This window comes from Moschus berezovskii, chromosome 14 (genome assembly GCF_049115385.1).
Source record: "Moschus berezovskii isolate FMDL1 chromosome 14, NW_MosBer_1.0, whole genome shotgun sequence".
Classification (NCBI taxonomy): domain Eukaryota; kingdom Metazoa; phylum Chordata; class Mammalia; order Artiodactyla; family Moschidae; genus Moschus; species Moschus berezovskii.
Genome location: NC_142473.1, coordinates 81983439 through 82003090, shown reverse-complemented (window position 1 = coordinate 82003090; position 19652 = coordinate 81983439).

Genomic DNA, 19652 nt, shown 5'->3' with positions numbered 1-19652 from the left:
CAATGCGGGAGACCTGGGTTCAATCCCTGAGTCGGGAAGATCCTCTGGAGAAGGAAACGGCAACCCACTCCCGTATTCTTGCCTGGAAAATCCCATGGACAGAGGAGTCTGGTGGGCTACAGACCATGGGGTCACAAAGAGTCAAACACAACTGAGCAACTTCACTTCACTTCACTGACTTCACCGCTGACCCCACAACTTGTTAGACTGTGTATGTAATATCATTAGCTCTGGACCTGGAAAATGGGACTCTGGGCTTATGTGTTTCCCAGATGCTCCGAGCTGTGTTAGTGAAGAATCAGAGGTTCAGCCCTGACCAGTGGACAAGCCACGGTGTGACCAGCAGAGCCCATGCGTATGGTTTGAGGATGGCTCTGATGTTTACCAGCTGTGGAAAACCCCTCCTCTTCTCTGAGGTTCAATTTCCTAGTCTCTAAATGGAAAGTTTAATGCCTTTCCTGCACCCAAGATTATGGTTATGAATGTGCTTCCTAAACCATATGAAAGGCCAGTGTTATGCCTTCTCATTAACACATAGCGGTACATAGTCAAATCCTCCTGAGACCTCGGGCAAATCATTAAACCTCTCTGGGCGTATCAGTCAGGGTCCCACCAGGCAACAGATGGCACATCCAAACTGAGTAATCCGATTAGAGTATAATAACAGGGCTATTTACAAAGATATGTGCATGAATGAATAGTGGCTATCTCAAGGTTAGTGGCCCCAAGGAGGCTTTACTTCCGCTCGGCCATGAAAGAGCAAAAGGAGAAGCAGCCACCAGGATCAGAGGCAGCAGCTGCATTGAGAGGCCACTAGATGGGAGGCTGTGACCCTCAGGGGAGGGGTGCAGCCCATTCAGGGCACCCTAGCATTGTGGCCCAGTGGCTAAGACTCCACACTCCAATGGAGGGGGTCCGGGTTCGATCCCTGGTCAGGGAACTAGATCCCACATGCTGCGAATAAGAGTTCACATGCCGCAACTAAAGAGCCTGCGTTCTGCAACTGAGACCTGGTGCAGCCAGATGAATAAATATGAAATTTTTTTTAATACCTTTACTTTGATTTCCTCCTGCCCTTGGATCTGTGGATGCTTTCCTTTGGCCTAATCAAACCAGAGACTTGAGAAGAAGGGAACCCAGTGACACAGTACATCCAGGCAGCCTCCTAGGACACAGCACACAGTGGAAAAGGGTGACGAAAGGTCCGGGGGGTCAGTCGGCAGTACCCAGCACACTGGGCCTCAGTGTCCTCCACAGTGAAAGGAGCGCGTGAAGGTAGTTCAGCTGGCAAAGAATCCACCTGCAATGCAGGAGACCCCAGTTCGATTCCTGCATCGGAAAGTTCACCTGGAGAAAGGACAGGCTTCCCACTCCAGTATTCTTGGGCTTCCCTAGTGGCTCAGCTGGTAAAGAATCTGCCTGCAATGCAAGAGACCTGGGTTCGATCCCTGGGTTGGGAAGATGTCCTAGAGGAGCGCATGGCAACCCACTCCGGTATTCTCGCCTGGAGAATCCCCATGGACAGAGGAGTCTGGCAGGCAACAAGCCATGGCGTTGCACAGAGTCAGACATGACTAAGCCACTAAGCACAGCACAGCATGAAGGAGGTAACCTCTCCTTCTGTCTCACCCTCTGATAGATTCTCAACACTTTCTCTAAGCTTCAGATCCAGATCTAGAAACGGTAGACTCTAGAGGGGAACCCAAGCCCTCTCGTCGGGATATCTTTAGTCTTCCCAACTAATCAAGAGCAAAGGCATCCTTTCCTGGCAGCCCCCAATTTAAATTATTGCCTCTGAGGTCCATACTCAAAGCAGAGAGCAAGCGAGCCCAGAGGGAGTCATTCCTTGGACTACTATGTTTTAATACTTATTTTCCTCTCTTAACCAAAGTGAGCCAGGTGCATGTCTCAAATACTAAACAGATGCCCTTCTGCTTTCATTTATTGGAGGAAATATAATGCAATGAGGTCTCTTTAGGCCTTATCTTTAGAAATGATAAATTGCATACACGTGAACACACTGGAGCAATCTAATTTTTTCCAGCACCTTCTAGCTGACAGCGTGGCTCCCAGGGGGGAAATCAAAGAGCTGAGTAATCTTGAAGAGACAATAGTTCCCAAATCCCTTTTTTCACTCCATCCCATTCCAGATGGGTGATATAAATCATGTGCCTATAAAAGAAAAGATAAGAGAGCTCTTCCCGGGAAATCTCAACATGGGTAATCTGGGGCAAGCGTTAAACCCACAGGCTCTGGAATTTTTAAAGCACGGATTCAAGTCCTCGCTGTGTCGCTCACTAGTTGTCTTTGTGACCCTGGACAAGTGACCTAGGCCTCAGTCTCCTCATCGGTCCATTTGACAGATTATGCTTACTTAGGACAATAATAATGCTTTACGAGTTATTTTGAGAGTTGAACAAAATAGCACAAACACTTAGCGAGAAGTAGTGGAGGAGAAGTGGCGGAACTGCTGGCAGATCTATGGCACCGGATCCATAATAGTGGCTCTCCCCTGGCCACAGAGCTTCATCTATGCTTCTTGTAGGGCCCTCTCACTTTCCCTTGCATTTTAGCCGTCCGTGTTATCCCCCTGCTCTTGGCTACTGTTCGGTCGCTCAGTCGTTCCTTAGCGACCCCACGGACTGCAGCACGCCAAGGCTCCCCTGTCCTTCATTACTGTCTCCCGGAGTTTGCTCAGATTTCTGACCATCAGGTAGGTGATGCTATCTAACTTCCACAACTGAGCCCTGTTTCCACTTTGGCCCCACTTCTTCCTTCTTACTGGAGCTATTAGTAACTGCCTTCTGCTCTTCCCCAGTAGCAAACAACACCTTCCGACCTTCGGGGGCGCTCATCCTCCAGTGTCACACCTTTGTACCTCTTCACACTGTTCACGGGGTTCTCCTGGCAAGAATACTGGAGCAGTTTGCCATTCCTTCCTCCAGTGGGCCACGTTTTGTCAGAACTCTTCACTCTGACCCATCGGTCTTGGGTGGCGCTGCCCAGCAAGGCTCATAGCTTCACTGAGTTATGCAAGCCCCCTGGCCACGTCAAGGCTGTGGTCCACGAAGTGGCCCCCTGCTCTGGAGATGTCAATCACAGTGCTTGCCACATGCACAGTCCCTTGCTGTGGAGCACCGCCCTCCCCCCCAACTAATACAAATCAAGGATACTTTTTTAGCTCCTCAAGCAAATCATCATAATCAAATACTTCATTTTAGTTAGTACACGGTTACAGAACACAGGGCAAAGAGAGGCCATCCCAATTCTATGATGGAGATGGTACCAGAATCTAAGGATTTCATCATAAAAGCTGTAGGAAACCTATCAAGCTGTGATGACACACAGTACCTGTGGATAGGCAGCCTGTCAACGCAAAGCGTACCTAGAAAAGAAGGAAAGAAGGGAGGTTTGAAACACATTTACCTTTAATGTGTTATTTTTCATATTTTTATTTATTTTACCTTTTATTCGTTCAGTTCAGTTCAGTTCAGTTCAGTTGCTCAGTCGTGTCCGACTCTCCGCGACCCCATGAATCACAGCACGCCAGGCCTCCCTGTCCATCACCAACTCCCGGAGTTCACTCAGACTCATGTCCATCGAGTCGGTGATGCCATCCAGCCATCTCATTCTCTGTCATCTCCTTCTCCTCCTGCCCCCAGTCCCTCCCAGCATCAGGGTCTTTTCCAGTGAGTCAACTTATCGCATGAGGTGGCCAAAGTATTGGAGTTTCAGCTTTAGCATCAGTCCTTCCAATGAACACCCAGGATTGATCTCCTTTAGAATGGACTGGTTTTATTCGTTAGGAACTGGCAAATAGTTTTCCTGTGAGATCATGAGGTGAGGATTCCCATTCCAGGAAGAAACTTTATCCTTTTTTTTTTTTTAAGTTAAGTAAACTGTAGCTCAGAGAGGGCGATTTACCAGAGTCACGCAGCTGGGAAAAAAAGCTCTAATCTCAACAAACTGGTGTGTATGGTGTGCCACCCCCTTCACAAATATTTAGCTGGCCCCCTCTATAAATAGCTCCTGAAGTACGCGGATGAGCCAACACCATGGGCTGCTGCTCAAGGCTGGAAAGCTGTGTCGCGATCCATTTGCATTGTGACAAAGATCTGACCTAAGAAGACGGGTCATCTAACCGGTTGTCTAATGGCTTCCATCCGTCCTTTGTGGTGATACACTGCTGCCCTGGAGGAGCCCTTCCAGGGGCTGAGGTACGGTGTGCCTCCAGCGTTATGTGGCGCCCTCCTCCGCTCAGGCAGCCTTTAGAAAGTGACAGCATCTCACTGGAACGCCTGACTCTGCGGTCTGTCTTTAGCACACTCTTCTCCTCCCTCCAGCCACACTGCATTTGCTGTGTGTGTGCGTGTGCGTGCTCAGTTGTGTCTGACTCCTTGCGACCCCATGGACTGTCACCCGCCAGGCTCCTCTGTCCATGGGATTATCCCGGCAAGAATACTGGAGTTGGTTGCCATTTCCTACTCCAGGGGATCTTCCCAATCCAGGGATCAAACCTATGTCTCTTGCGTCTCCTGCTTGGGTGGGCAGGTTCCTTACCACTGCGCCGCCTGGCGTAACTTGTTAAAATAAACTCTCAAGGCTCCTCCACCTACAGCCTCTCACCATTTCAATCTATTTCGCTCACATTGCTGACTGATTTATCCACAACTCTGCTCACATCGGGCTTCCCTGGTGACTCAGATGGTAAAGCGTCTGCCTGCAGTGCGGGAGACGCGGGTTTGATCCCTGGGTTGGGAAGATCCCCTGGAGAAGGAAATGGCAACCCACTCCAGTACTTTTGCCTGGAAAATTCCATGGACTGAGGAGTCTGGTGGGCTACAGTCCATGGGGTCGCAAAGAGTCGGACACGACTGAGCGACTTCACTTCACTGCTCATATCATAGTATCTTCCTATTGCCTATAGAAGAAAACAAAAGCCTCTTATCCCCACTTCAAGACATGGATGCTCTCCTTCCACTCTGCCTTTCCAGGGCTGACACCATGGCGCCAGGGCTCCCAGAGCTCTCAGTGAATTGTATTGTTCACTCTTGCCCCCCGCTCCCCGGATGTTCCCAGAAGGATGTGTCCAAGACCCAGTTCCTCTCTCTCTCGGCCCCCCTTTCTCTCTATTTATCTGTCTCTATCTCCCAGCTCTGCTTCCCCAGTGAGGGTTCTGTTCTCAGAAGGCTCGCCCTTTGTGCCCATAAGATAGCCGCCAGGGTCTTCTAAGACCACATGCTTCCACGTCACATTTGGCGGAGAAGACGAACATCTGTTTCCTGGTAGATTTCATTGTCCGTGACAGGCCTGACTCTCGTCATACCCCCATCCTTTAATCAATGCTTGTGGCCAGGGTTGGGGGAGGGATGGGGCACATTCATTGTAAGAACTCCCTGAAGTTCCAGTCATGAAGTTTTGGGTACGACTGACCCCGGCCTTCAAGTCCAGGGACGACCCCTGACTGCCTTGGGGTAACAGACGCTCTGGAGCCCCTTTCTTCCGTGAAGCCTTCCCCTGACTCTCCTAACTAGAAAGCAGTTTCCTTCTCTGAACTTGTGAAGCTCTTTTTCAGCATTCCTTTGATTCATGTTGCAGCTACACCACTGTCTGTGCATCTGTGCACGCGTGTGCGCTCAGCCACTTCTGACTCTTTGCGACCCTGTGGACTGCAGCCGCCAGGCTCCTCTGTCCGTGGGATCTCCCAGGCAAGAATACTGGAGTGGGTTGCCCTTTCCTCCTCCCGGGGATCTTCCCGACCCAGGGATCAAACCCAGGTCTCCTGCATCTCTTGCCTTGGCAGGTGGAGTCTTTTCCACTGAGCCGCCTGGGAAGCCCTCGCACTGCCTGCCTCGCGTTAAACCTCGGTGTCCTGGGCATCAGTCACGGTTACATCACTCCCACAGTCCTCGGTGAGAGTGGCCGTGTCTACAGTCCCTGGCTAAGCAGCCAACCCTGAGTTACCTTCTGTGACCATGTCTACCCTGTCGGCCATGCTGACTGGTCCTGGGGTGGGCAACTGACCAATAGGCAGGCAACCATAGGCTGTCTGGCAGCTTCCAAAGTGAAAAGTTCTTCCTAGAGACCCCAGGAATGGGCCTTACAGCCCTGAGTGAACTGCAGTGATGAGCAGAAAGCAGCTCTGTGTAAGCAGAAGCCAGAAGGCAAGAAAAAGCTACAGAGTAGAGAACGAAAACAATCATCCTTAGGAATAAGGAAGTGGAGACTCAGAGAAGCCAACTAACCTGCCCAGCAGGCAGTCTAATTCTCAAGTCCATTCTCCCAGCCGGTAAACCACACTCTCAAATCACTACCCAAAGCAACTGCATGGCATTCGCTGCAGAAAAAACCCTTATTATAGAAGCTAAAGAGGGAAATGTTGAGAGGAAACAACGGGGTCATTAGTGGTGGCTTCTTTCCCTGGGATGGTCACCCAGGGCCTCTCTTCTTGCCCATTAGTCTTTGGTCATTTCTTTTAAGATTGTCCAGGAACTTTCCCCCACATCATAGCCTGAATGCTTTTCATCCACTCTCGGGAATATTTTTCATCATCACTGATCCTGCATATGATGAGCAGAAGGCAAAACGCCGGAAGAAGCCCTGGTCACAGGCCCCTCTGGGGGAGGTTACCCAGCCCACAACAACCCCCACATCTCAGAATGCTTCTCCACTCCCTCTGGAGAAGGGACCCCAGCAGTACTTGCTGGGTCCTTTTATTTACTTTGATTTGTCTTATTCTCACAATAGCCTTGAGATGTAAAGCTAAGATTACGCAGAAGTTCCCGGTAGTACAGTGGATAAGAATCCGCCTGCCAAAGCAGGGGACACAGGTTCAGTCCCTGGCCTGGGAAGATTCCACCTGCCGAGGGGCACCTAAGCCCGAGCGTCACAACTACTGAGCTGGCGTACTGCAACGACTGAAGCTGGCGTGCCCTGGGGTCTGTGCTCTGCAACAAGAGATGCCGCCACGATGAAAACCCGCACAATGCAACTAGAGAGGAGCCCACGCACAGCAAGAAAGACCCAGCGCAGCCAAAAATAAATATATGAATTCTTAAAAAAAAAACCAACCTGAGATTAAGTAAACCATGCAGGACCACAGAACTAACATGCTGTCACTATGATCTTAACACGGGTCTGGTTAATGCCAAAGCTCATCCTCTCTCCACCATTCACTGTTGCCTCCAAAATGGAAAGACAGATGGGGCTGGGATGCAACCACAACACACAAGCATTAGGTTTTTGCTTCCTTTTCTTCTTATTGGCATCAGTAGCATTCACGACAGATTGTTATCTAGAGCCTTTATTTTGGCAATGACATGTCTGTAATACACCAAACGGACCCCTGTCTTGCTACACAGGCTGGTATCATGAGTCTGAGAGGTTTATGCAGTGGTCATGTCCAACCACGGGATACAGTGTCGAAACTAGTGGCTCTCCCTGGGGTACTCAGACAGGATTCTCTTGCGATGAGGATATTACTGATGAGAAATATTTAAAGGCCTGAGGGAAAATCCTCCCTTGATTATGGAACACTTCCAATACATCTCAGTGCAGTTGGAAATGTGTGTGTAATATTCTGGTGGGAGCTCTTCTCTACGTGTCCAAAGTCATTTAGGCAAGTGGGTCCAGAAACGCTCTCCAAAAGTAGCTAAACTCCAAAATTTAAATGGTTCCTGACCTAGTTTCCAATCATTTCACTGCAGTCTTCTGTTTGTCCAGTCTATTCAAATACTATCACACTGATTTGAAAGAAGGAAACATTTTATCTGCTTCATTTATAAAGTTCATAAATTAATCTGAGTGCCAATATGGAGCAGGTACTAAAGATTGAATGAGGCGTTTCTGCAATTCTATACTAGTACAAATTAATGTTTCTTTCTGCTGATGCATTAGAGTTCATTTGAGCATCACAATATTCCTAGGATAGGCAGAGCTGGTTTTACAGTCTCCGTATTACAAATAAGAAGCTTGAAGATGAGAGAAGTTATGTGTTTTTTTTCCAAAGTAACATAGCTTGTAAATAATAGATCTGAGACTCAAGCCCATTTAATCTAGGGGTCCCTTTTATGGAGTCAACATTGCTCTTTGATATTTTACTTTCTGATCATATTTTAGACTTGATATTTCTTGAAGGGCTTCCTCGGTGGCTCAGTGGTAAAGACTCCGCCTGCATTGCAGGAGACACCTGGGTCGGGAAGATCCCCTGGAGAAGGAAATGGCATCCCACTCCAGTATTCTTGCCTGGGAAATCCCATGGACAGAGGAGCCTGGCAGGTTACAGTCCATGGGGTCGCAAAAGAGTCGGACGTAACTTAGTGACTAAACGATAACAAATTTCTTGAAGGTGCACAGTGTTTTGTCTGTGATAGTTTGGAGTAAGAGTTAGCAAGCTATGGTCCGTGAGCCAAGCCTGCTGCCACCTGTCGTAGGAAGGACAGTCTCACTGGAGCACAGCCACACACGTTCATTTGACTTCACGCTACAATGGCGGAGGTGAACAATGCAACGGAGACGGCACAGCACACAGAGCCTAACATAGTATTTCCGGCCTTTTACAGAAGAAGCTTGCTGGCCCCTGTCCACAGTATAAATTTAACTTGTCTTCCCCTTGATTTTTATCTTTGGCCAGGGTCATGGGTCAGTCTGATGCCAGGATCCGGATTCAGCCTAGGGCTACCCAAGGTGACAGTTCTGCAAATTCTCCCACTGACAGGGATTTTCTCCATCTTGTTGTTGCTTTAGTCACCAGGTCATGTCCGACTCTTTTGTGACCCCATAAACTGCAGCCCACCAGGCTCCTCTGTCTGTGGGATTCTCCTGGCAAGAATACTGGAGTGGGTTGCATTTCCTTCTCCAGGGGATCTTCCCGACCCAGGGATCAAACCCAAGTCTCCTGCTTGGCAGGGGGATTCTTTACCACTGAGCCACCAGGGAAGCCCTTCCTCCATCTACTTCAACTCAAAATCTGCCATGTGTCCCTTCCTCTTCTGGTAGACTTAAGGGCCCAGAAAAGCATAATGACTTCATATCCAAAGGAGGAAATATTGTGCATAAACAAGGACTTGATTTGCTGGAAAACTGCCCTTATTAACTCTAGCCTATAGGCAGGGCACATTCCATTCTCTGTATGTAACATCTAGCTTGAGAGGAGGCTACCCAAGAATGCACTTGGGTGCACTGGACCTGACCCCAAAGTCAAAATGACTCTCTAAGACCAATGCTGTACTTTCCCAACTGTGCCTGAGTTAGAAATGAGTTCTCCTTACTTTTCAGCTCTAGTGGAAGACCAAGAAAATATGCATACTCAGTGGTCAGGGTTTCCATTCACCCAGCCCATTCTTCTCCACCCAAAGCGCCCTTTTTGATGTCCTCGTAGCAATTTGAATCCATCAGTGACAGTCCCAAGGTCTGGCACCTTCAGCATGCATCAGTTCAATAAACAGGTCCTAGAGTAGGCCTTTGGAGAAGGAAATGGCAACCCACTCCAGTGTTCTTGCCTGGAGAATCCCAGGGACGGGGGAGCCCGGTGGGCTGCTGTTTATGGGATCGCACAGAGTCGGACACAACTGAAGCGACTTAGCAGCAGCAGCAGCAGCAGAGTAGGCCTTAAGTTCTCTCTTTGATGCTAGGCAAGCTGGGGGAAGAGATGAGAGCCATCTAATCCAAATCCCTACACTGACAAAGACCTCAGATTCACTTTTGGCTTCATCTACAAAAGAACTTACGGGCTTCCCACGTGACGTTAGTGGTAAAGAACCCACCCACCAATGCAGGAGATATAAGAGATGCAGGTTTGATCCCTGGGTTGGGAAGATCCGCTGGCAGAGGGCATGGCAACCCACTCCAGTATTCTTGCCTGGAGAATCCCATGGACAGAGGAGCCGGGCGGGGGCATGTTCATGGGGTTGCACAGAGTCGGACACGACTGAAGCAACTTAGCACGCAAGCACACACAAAAGAACTTACATTCAGAACTACTGCGCTACATCAGTAGAATTACAATTGACTTTGGGCTGTGGCATTTAGAGTCTACTTTGAATTAATACTGCTTTAGAACTTCTGCCATAACTTGTGAATAACAATATAAAATTACATTTTGGGGGGTTCAGTTCAGTCCAGTCACTCACTCGTCTCCAACTCTGGGATCCCATGGACTGCAGCACACCAGGCTTCCCTGTCCATCACCAACTCTCAGAGCTTGCTCAAACTCATGTCCATCGAAACATCTCATCCTCTGTCATCCCCTTCTCCCGCCTTCAATCTTTCCCAGCATCAAGGACTTTTCCACTGAGTCAGCTCTTTGCATCAGGTGGCCAAAGTACTGGAGTTTCAGCTTCAGCATCAGTTCTTCCAGTGAATAGTCAGGACTGATTTCCTTTAGGATTGACAGGTTTCATCTCCTTGCAGTCCAAGGGACAGGGGGTAAAATATTAACTTTTTAAATGTAAATATTTTATATATTAAATGTACCACAGTGTGTATTACACTACTTTATACTGTCTTCATATTTTCATTTATCAGAAGCTACAAAAAAACAGAAGGATCCTGAGCTTTTTTTGACTTCCAGAGCCCTGTATGCCTCAGTCAAATTGATCTCATCAATAAAGATGAGCCAAAAGTGGACACTGAGCTTTCCTAAGAGTGTCCCCGAGTTTGACCAGCATTGGGTACGTTTCATTTCCTACTCTCCTGTTCCACATTATTTGTAATCTCAGGATCCGTGTAGACCAGTGCAGAGGAGCTCATGCAATTATAGAAATGACCCCCTCTTCAGCCCCTCTCTCTTGGAAAACCAGAGAAAGAGCAGCTTAGGTCAGGGCTCATGTTTACATCTCAGACAGGGGGCAACTCCAGAACTGTCTACTGTATCAGTGAAAGCAAAATGCAGACTTCTGACACACAGATGTAACCTAATACATATATCCTCAGAGACCATTAGCGCGTGAGCTACCAGTGGAGCTGTCTGCCAGTCACCTATCTAACGTGGCCCCGTGCTACCCACAAGGCTGATGTTAACATACCCGTGTATGTACACACACATACACACACACACACACACACACACATGAAGGGAAGGGAAAGGCGCTCAGTTGTGTCTGACTCTTTGTGACCCCATGAACTATACAGTCCATGGAATTCTCCAGGCCAGAATATTGGAGTGGGTAACCGTTCCCTTCTCCAGGGGATCTTCCCAACGCAGAGATTGAACCCAGGTCTCCCACATTGCAGGCAGATTCTTTACCAGCTGAGCCACAAGAGAAGCCCAAGAATACTGGAGTGGGTAGCCTATCTCTTCTCCAGCAGATCTTCCCGACCCAGGAATCAAACTGGGGTCTCCTGCATTGCAGGCAGATTCTTTACCCACTGAACTATCAGGGAAGCCCATAAATACTTATAGGTAATATATACATATTCACACATGTATATAATCAGTTGAATTAACACTAATTTCTGAAATTTTGCTTCCAGTTTCAGGTGATAGGGATGAAGCCCTCGTATTTTTTATTTTTTTGACCGTGCTGCATGGCATGTGGGATCTTAGTTCCCAGACCAGGGATTCAACCCACAACCTTTTTGGGAGAAACAGACTCTTAACCATTGGACCGCCAGGACAGTCGAAAGCCTACATCTTTACGTGATCCAATGAAACCCCAAGTCTAAAAGGCCACTTGAGGGTGGGGTGTTCATTCACTTAATAAACCCTCATTATGATGTCTAGGATCTAGGAGCTGAATAAGGTAGCCCTTGCCTACAAGGGGCTCACTGGGTAGTGGGAGACACCGACTCCAGTGTAAGGCCACAGGAAGTGCTGTTCTCAATATAAGCCAGGTGCTGTCGTGTCTCCAAGGAGGAATGTGCTGAGGCTGGAGGAAGACCTCACCTAGAAGTAATATCTGGCAGGGCCTTAAAGAATGAGAAGATTCAAGAGACAGAGATGAGCAAAAGCGCTTTTTTAAAAAATTATTTCATATTTTTTTTGGTTATGCTGCATCTTCATTGCTGCAAGGGCTTTTTCTCTGGTCGCAGCGAGCAGGTGCTGCTCTTCGTTGAGGCACACAGGCTTCTCATTGCGGTGGCTTCTCTCGTTGCAGACCATGGGCTCTAGGCACATGGGCTTCAGTAGTTGCAGCTCCTGGGCTTTAGAGCACAGGCTCAGCAGTCGTGGGGCACGGGCTTAGTTGCTCTGAGACACGTGAGATCTTCCCGGACCAGGGATCGAACCTGTGTCTCCTGCATTGGCAGGCCGATTCTTTACCACTCAGCCACCAGGGAAACCCCAAGAAGGATTTTAATTCAATTTAACAAACACCATTTAACGACCTACTCTTTACCAAAACCACTAAACCCCGTGCCTTTCTTGGAATAGGCGCTCAGCATATACTAAGTTTTGCAGTACTGCTGTGATGCCATTACAGGCTCAGGCAGGGCCAGCAATAGCCCACAGCACACCTTAGTTCTATGAGAAAAAGCATCTGGCCTCTAGACGGTCAGAGGTCAGAATCAGGGCTCGTGAGCTGGTGGGTCTAGCTAGATTTCAGAACCACTTTCAACCCCACTTACCCTCACACTAAGCTCTCTGCACAGTGAACGACCTGCTCAACTACACGTGGCAACCATGGGTACAGGAAACACAAAGATGAGTAAGGCCTGATCTCTGCCGTGAGGAGCTCATCTGGTCAAGGAAAAAAATCACGTGAGATATAAGTGACATAATAAAGGAACGTGCAAATATTACGGGAAGGATCAGTGAGAGGGAGACGCGATTAAAGACGATAAAGCAGGAAACGTGTGACCAGTTTAGGGAAGACCAAATACTCTTGGGCAGGAAAGGACAGGTAGCTTTATTTCTGTACCCCAGTGGATCCCAAGCCTGGAAGATCACCAGAAACACTTGAACACATAAGAAATTACATGCCCAGAGCAGCTCTCAGGTGAAGCCAGAACTTCATCATCACAAGTTCCCCCAGTTCCCCCAGGTGATTCCAGTCATTTGCTGGGTTAGGGACCACAGGTGTGGGCTGTCTCCTCCCCCAGTACTCAGTTTCTCTTGGGGAAATAATAACGTTCAGAACTTTCTCCCTACGATAACAAGGAAATGAAAGTTCTGTGGTTGCTCAAGCTGACTGCCCAGGTGAAATTTCAGTTCTGCTTTAGAAAGAGAAAGGCCACCTGAGAAGTAAGGTGACCGACACGTCGGAGGGGTGGACCACACACAGGGTTGTCTGAGTACTTTTGATCCACCTGTGTGGCTGAAAAGGAAAGAAGCGGCCTGACCCACACAGTGACCCACGGGCAGGAGTCCTGCTCTTGAACCCTCGGAGGAAACTGTTCTGGTGTCTCTGACCCTGACAACGGTGCCCACACCCCCGAAAGATTCTTCCTTCCTGCTGTCCTTGATTATGACCTTGAGCTGTGTACTTGGGGAATTCAGTTCTTGGGTTACCCAGCTGGAAGACAAAGCGTACTCCAAGGATACCAGCAAGGCAGGCGCACACACACACGAATTCAATGGTTTTTTAAAAATTGATCCCTGGCCAGGGTTTGATCCCACATGCCTCGGGGCAACGAAGCCCCTGTGCCACAACTACTGAGCCTACGCTCCCTGGAGCCCAGGAACCACAACTGCTGACACCCAAGCACCTAGAGACCCTTTGCTCCACAACAAGAGAAGCCACAGCAATAAGCCCAGGCACTGCCAGAGCAGCCCAGGCTCGCCGCACTAGAGAAAGACCGTGCACAGCAGTGAAAAGCCAGCACAGCCAAAAACAAGCAAGTAAAATTTTAAAATAAATTTAAAAATTCTGGGGAACCACAGTTCCACCTTTGTACCCACTAGGAGCGTCCACACTGCCATGCCTGTCTCTCCTTTGCCCCCGCTAATGACAACACAGTGACTTACTCTACTATTTGAAAACCATTTTTACGTAATTAATGTATGCTTTCCTATTTATAAATGCCTGATTAAAAAAAAAAACGCTCTGGAGAATTCCCTAGCGGCCTAGTAGTCAGGATTCCAGACTTTCACTGCCATGGCCCAGGTTCAATCCCTGGTCAGGGAACTGAGACTCCACAAGTTGCATGGTTTGGCCAAAAAAAGTAATGTTTAATAAATAAATAAATAACAAAAAGCTCTGATGCCATCATAAGAAGAAAATACTATTTCCCTGAGGTTTATCATATATTGTTCTTAGTTCAAATTACTTGTAGGAGTGGAGGTATAGTACAATTATTTTTTGCTTTTTTAAAAATGAATAAACTTCACTTTTTGGAGCAGTTTTGGGTTCACAGCTGAGTGGAAAGCACAGAGTTCCCACATGCCGCCCTGTCCTCACACAAGCACAACCTTGCCCACCAGCAACACCCCCACACCAGAGGGACACGTTTGTTACAGTCAGTCAACCTGGACTGACGCATCATGGCCACTTAAAGTCCAGGGTTTACATTAGAGTTCACTCTCAGTGTTGTATGGGGTCGCAAAGGGTCGGACGGACACGACTGAGTGACTTTCACTCACTCACTCGAGGTTTTATAATCTATGGGCTTGGACACGCACATAATGGCATGTATCCACCACTGCAGTATTGCACAGACCAGTTTCACTATCTTAAAACATTCTCTGCCTTCTGCCTCACCCTCTTCCTGCCCGCAACCCCTGGCAATCCTTTTACTGTCTCCATAGTCTTGCCTTTTCCTGAATGTCATATAGTTGGAACCAAACTACGTAATCTTTTTAGATCGGCTTCTGCCGGGAGCCAGCAAGGGAAATCCTACCCGTGGCAAAGGTCAACTGGGGAAGAGGCCTGACGGGCAAAGGCTAATCAGGACTCGAGGAGCCCCCTGGACTTACCTGAGCATCTACCCCAAAGAAAACTGGAATCTGACTGCTTTACTATCTTACGCCTCTTACCAAGTCCTCTAATACTTACAGGGGCTTCCCCCAACCACCTTTCTCTGAAAACATTAATTCAGAGCTGTAGTTTAAAAGTTCTCCTCGGCTTAATAGGAGTGTTCCAATCCAAGCCCCTCTGATAGCTTTCTAACTTGCATGACAAGTTTGTCCGGGCTCTTACAACTATGAGTGTGACTGTTTATAGCCTCCCAGCCATGCAAGGACAGAAAGCCTAATATTCTAAAATACAGGAATCTGTTGAAGAAGTTAAAATCATTAGAATAGTACTAGAAAAGATTTCATTGTTGAATCAATGCTTGCTGCAGTTTCCTCTATTGTATCCTTGGAAATATATTAATCCTTTGACTTAACCACATCAGATCTTAAGTTAATAAGTTCCTTTCTTGCAGCTCACTACACCGGTGCCTTATAGGAATGTAACTTTGTTATGTGTCTAGCACCTAACTTTAGGAAAGTCACCTTAAAGAAAAGTCTTTTACTTGCTAACTAACCTATTGTTAGGAGAGAGGGCCATAAACTGTTAGCAGGCCCCCTGGCCAGAAGATGATGTAAACCACCTAAAAACTTTTATTATCACGAGATATACAAAAATAAGCCCTGATCCTGATAAGGGTCAAGACTGCTGACCCCACGTGATTTTGGTGTGAATCTATACCTCCCTTTCTTTGTTTCTTATGCGCATAACTTAGGGTATAAAAGCAGCACTGGAAAATAAAGTTTTGGGCCTTGCTCACTGAAGCTTGGTCTCCCCGTGTCGTTCTTTCTCTTTTTCCATCCTTTTCTCTATTCTCCTTTTTCTGGTTGAGATCCTTGGAGCGCTGGGCCCTCTGAGTTTACTTATCTGCCTGGGCTTCTAAGACCCACTCGAGGGGGTGCCCTAGTGGGGTGCCTCAAGTGATTCGAGAGGGCGCCTGCGGCCTACGTAAACAGAGCAAGCCCCGTGCTGGGGTTTTATTGGTTTCCAGCGTAAACCAAGGAATCATCAGCCCCTGTCTCTCTCTCTCTCTCTCTTTCTCTCTCTCTCTCTCTAACGCCGACGCCGTTCATCCCGAGGATACCCTGGGTCATATCGGGGCTGGACCCCGATAGGCTTCTTTCACTTAGTACTATGCATTTGTTTCCTCCATGTCTTTTTGTGATCTTGCTATAACCACTTACTAGTTTGATGAGTTTTTTGCTCAATTCTTTCAGATTTTCTACATAGACAATTATATCAGTTCAGTTCAGTTCAGTCACTCAGTCATGTCCGACTCTTTGCAACCCCATGAACCACAGCACGCCAGGCCTCCCTGTCCATCACCAACTCCCGGAGTCCACCCAAACCCACGTCCATTGAGTCGGTGATGCCATCCAACCATCTCATCCTCTGTCGTCCCCTTCTCCTCCTGCCCTCAATCTTTCCCAACATCAGGGTCTTTTCAAATGAGTCAGCTCTTCGCATCAGATGGCCAAAGGATTGGAGTTTCAGCTTCAACATCAGTCCTTCCAATGAACACCCAAGATTGATCTCCTTTAGAATGGACTGGTTGGATCTCCTTGCAGTCCAAGGGACTCTCAAGAGTCTTCTCCAGCACCACAGTTCAAAAGCATCAATTCTTCTGCGCTCAGCTTTCTTTATAGTCCAACTCTCACATCCATACATGACCACTGGAAAAACCATAGCCTTGACTAGACGGACCTTTGTTGACGAAGTGATGTCTCTGCTTTTTAATATACTATCTAGGTTGGTCATAACTTTCCTTCCAATGAGTAACTGTCTTTTAATTTCATGGCTGCAATCACCATCTGCAGTGATTTTGGAGCCCAGAAAAGTCTGACACTGTTTCCACTGTTTCCCCATCCATTTGCCATGAAGTGATGGGACCGGATGCCATGATCTTCGTTTTCTGAATGTTGAGCTTTAAGCCAACTTTTTCCACTCTCCTCTTTCACTTTCATCAAGAAGCTCTTCAGTTCCTCTTCACTTTCTGCCATAAGGGTAGTGTCATCTGCATATCTGAGGTTATTGATATTTCTCCCGGCAATCTTGATTCCAGCTTGTGCTTTTTCCAGCCCAGCGTTCCTCATGATGTACTCTGCATATAAGTTAAATAAGCAGGGTGACAATATACAGCCTTGACATACTCCTTTTCCTATTTGGAACCAGTCTGTTGTTCCATGTCCAGTTCTAACTGTTGGTTCCTGACCTGCATACAGGTTTCTCAGGAGGAGAAACAGACAGGAGAAAACTCAGACAGTTTTATTTCTTCCTTCCCAATCTATATGCCTTTTATTTCCTTTTTTTTGTTTGTTTGTTTTATCTTACTGAATTAACTAGGACTTACAGTGTGATTTTGAAAAATATAGGTGAGAGGGACACCCCCATCTTATTCCTGATTTTAGTGGAAATTCTTCTAGTTTCTAACCATTCAGTATACTAGATGGAGGTTTTTGTAGACGTTCTTTATTAAGTCGAGGAAGTTCCTCTCTGTTCCTAGTTGCCAAGAGTTTTTATTGTGAACAAGTGTTGGATTTTATCAAATGCTTTTTCTCCATCTACTCTTATAATAATGTGATTTTTCTCCTTTAGTCTGTTCACGAGATGGATTACATTAACTGATTTTCAAGTAGTGAACCAACCTTGCATACCTGGTATAAACCCCACTTGGCCATGGACTGAGAACTTCACCAGCGCTTTAAACACCCACCCCTCTCTCCCACCTTAGTTGGGCCAGGATGGTTGGAGGGACTGGAGTTACGTATTTCCCTTTTCCCACATGGGAGGCTAGAGGAGGCTTGAGTTAGGTATTTCCTTTCCCCAAGGTAAGTTGCTGCTGCTGCTGCTAAGTCACTTCAGTCATGTCCGACTCTGTGTGACCCCACAGACAGAAGTCCACCAGGCTCCCCCATCCCTGGGATTCTCCAAGCAAGAACACTGGAGTGGGTTGCCATTTCCTTCTCCAATGTGTGAAAGTGAAAAGTGAAAGTGAAGTTGCTCAGTCGTGTCCGACCCTTAGCAACCCCACGGACTGCAGCCTGCCGGGAGCCAGCAAGGGAAATCCTACCTGTGGCAAATGTCAATTGGGGAAGAGGCCTGACGGGCAAAGGCTAATCAGGACTCGAGGAACCCCCTGGACTTACCTGAGCATCTACCCCAAAGAAAACCGGAGTCTGACTGCCTTACTATCTTATGCCTCTTACCAAGTCCTCTAATACTTACGGGGGCTTCCCCCCAACCACCTTTCTCTGAAAACATTAATTCAGAGCTGTAGTTAAAAAGTTCTCCTTGACTTAATAGGAGTGTTCCAATCCAAGCCCCTCTGATAGCTTTCTAACTTGCATGACAAGTTTGTCCGGGCTCTTACAACTATGAGTGTGACTGTTTACAGCCTCCCAGCCATGCAAGGACAGAAAGCCTAATATTCTAAAACACAGGAATTTGTTGAAGAAGTTAAAATCATCAGAATAGTACTAAAAAAGATTTCATTGTTGAATCAATGCTTGCTGCAAAGTTTCCTCTATCTATTGTATCCTTGGAAATATATTAATCACATATAGAGAAAATAAGTAATAGTCTTTGATTTAACCACATCAGATCTTAAGTTAATAAATTCCTTTCTTGTAGCTCACTACACCTTTGCCTTATAGGAATGTAACTTTGTCATGTGTCTAGCACCTGACTTTAGGAAAATCACCTTAAAAGAATATAAGACTTTTTCTAGCTAACTAACCTTTGTTAGGAGAGAGGGCCATAAACTGTTAGCAGGCCCCCTGGCCAGAAGATGATGTAAACCACCTAAAACTTTTGTATATCACGAGACATACAAAAATAAGCCCTGATCCTGATAAGGGTCAAGACTGCTGACCCCGCGTGATTTTGGTGTGACTCTATACCTCTCTTTCTCTATTTTTTATGTGCACAACTTAGGGTATAAAAGCAACACTGGAAAATAAAGTTTTGGGCCTTGCTCACTGAAGCTTGGTCTCCCCGTGTCGTTCTTTCTCTTTTTCCATCCTTTTCTCTATTCTCCTTTTTCTGGTTGAGATCCTTGGAGCGCTGGGCCCTCTGCGTTTACTTATCTGCCTGGGCTTCTAAGACCCACTCGAGGGGGTGCCCTGGTGGGGTACCTCCAGTGATTCGAGAGGGCGCCTGCAGCCTACGTAAACAGAGCAAACCCCATGCTGGGGTTTTATTGGTTTCCTGCGTAAACCAAGGAATCATCAGCCCCTGTCTCTCTCTCTCTCTCTCTCTCTCTCTCTCTCTCTCTCTCTGACGCCGACGCCGTTCGTCCCGAGGATACCCTGGGCCATATCGAGGCTGGTCCCTGATAGCAGCCTACCAGGCTCCTCCATCCATGGGATTTTCTAGGCAAGAGAGGTCCTGGTAAAACCCTAGTAGGTTAAGTTCTGATGAAATAATTTCTCCTGAGGGCAGGTTTTGCTAAGAACAGAATACTCTAGCATATTTCAAAGTGGTTCTTTTTCCCCCACCACCTGCTGGACTTCTGAGTACTTTTCTCCAATATTCACTGGGAGGAACACTGGTACTAAAGTGCAGAGGCCCCCTTATCACTGGGTCCCCCTGGAGCTCTTAACTCTCAGACTTGTCCACACTGTGTCCACACTGACCTTCCAGCAATTTTTCAGTTACGGTTCAGGTTTTTCGCTTCCCAGGTCGCTCAGTGGTAAAGAATCCACCCGCCAAAGAAGGAGATGCAAGAGATGCAGTCTCCATTCCCGGGCTGGGAAGATCCCCGAG